The following is a 1,399-nucleotide window of genomic DNA, read 5'->3' as shown; positions in this document are numbered from 1 at the left end:
ACATCGCGTGTATTTTTAACGTCCCCATATTTCTGTGACTAGAAGCGCAATGGACTTCTCTGCTCGCCGCCTTCGCGCTCTCCCGCCGGGGGCGCCTGGGGGAGGCGGCGGCCTCGGGAGCCTGGGTTTTCCTGGACGTCCGCGAGTTTGGGAGCAAAAGTGCTTTCGGCCCAGGCGGGAGTCGTGGTCCTGGCCCCTCCACACCTCCTCTCCGCTCTCGCCTCCTCGCCCTTCCCGCGCGCCCCTGGCTTCCGACCCTTCCCGCAAGTTCTTTTTGGAGATGGGGTGAGACCAGCGTCCGGCTTTTCCTGGACCCGCCTCCCAGCGGCTGCGGAGACGCGCACAGCCGCTTCTCGGCTCCCCGGCGAGCCGGAGCAAGGACCCGGGAGGGGCCGGCCGCTCGGGGTGTGGGGGTGTGCGGGGCGGAGAGACCGAGGAAGCCCCGCCCCCGTGCCTTCATCGGGGAGCGGGCGTCTCTCCTCGTCGGCTAGTCGCCTGTTCCCCCCATCCCACGGCTCCTCGCCAAAGACTGAAACCGGGGCGCTGGAGAGCGTTCCCTCCCTGGAGTTGCGTCCCTGGGACAGGCGAGGGAGGAGGGGAGGCAATTTGGGTTTAGGGGCCAGACCCACCGGGGAGGCCCCAGCGCTGCTCCTGATGTTCCCTCCCCTGTCCCCACCCGGCAGCTGGCAGCTCTGGCCTCGGGGACCCAGCCGCCTTCTCCCGCGTCCCGGGGCCGGGCCTTGCTGCCCAGCAGCGGCCTCTAGCTGCGTCTCCCAGGCACCCGGGCCCGGGGGAGGCCTGGAGTCGCCATGTGCTTTGTTCTTAGCGCCTCTCTGCCCTCCTCCAACTAGGACCCAAAGCCTTTGGCTTCTCCAACTCCAGTCCTTGGCGCTTCTGCTCCTCGCAGCCCGGTCAGAGGCGCCATCTATTCCTAGAGAAGGCGCATTGGGCGGGCTCCCTTCCCCCAGGGCACGTTACTAAGGGGGACAGGCACTGCATGCTCGTTCAAGCGCCCTCTGGGACTGGGTTCAGTACCTCCAGCTCAAGGTCCCTGACATTTGCACCTAGTTAGACATCCAGCCCACCTCCCAGCGCTGGGGCTGAGTACTCCTGACCTCACCACCTCCTTCCCGTTGAGCCCAAGGCAGAGAGCTGGGGCTGTTGGCGTCTATAGACGGCGTCAGGTGTGGCTGGAGGTAGGTCTGAGTACCTGCCTGTTAGACCAAGGCCCTCTGCGATTTGCTAAGGGGGCTAGATGGACTCTTCAGAAAGCTGGAAATCTTAAGACACCAGGCCCCCCACCTGACCCCTCCTGCATCTTTCAAAAGACCTCGGAGAACCACAGCTCGGTCTAGCCTTCTGGGGGCCTGAACATCCCAGGCGACATGGTAGACTGGGC

This window comes from Crocuta crocuta, unplaced genomic scaffold (genome assembly GCF_008692635.1).
Source record: "Crocuta crocuta isolate KB4526 unplaced genomic scaffold, BGI_CrCroc_1.0 scaffold71, whole genome shotgun sequence".
NCBI lineage: Eukaryota > Metazoa > Chordata > Mammalia > Carnivora > Hyaenidae > Crocuta > Crocuta crocuta.
Note: the sequence above shows the minus strand (reverse complement) of the source record.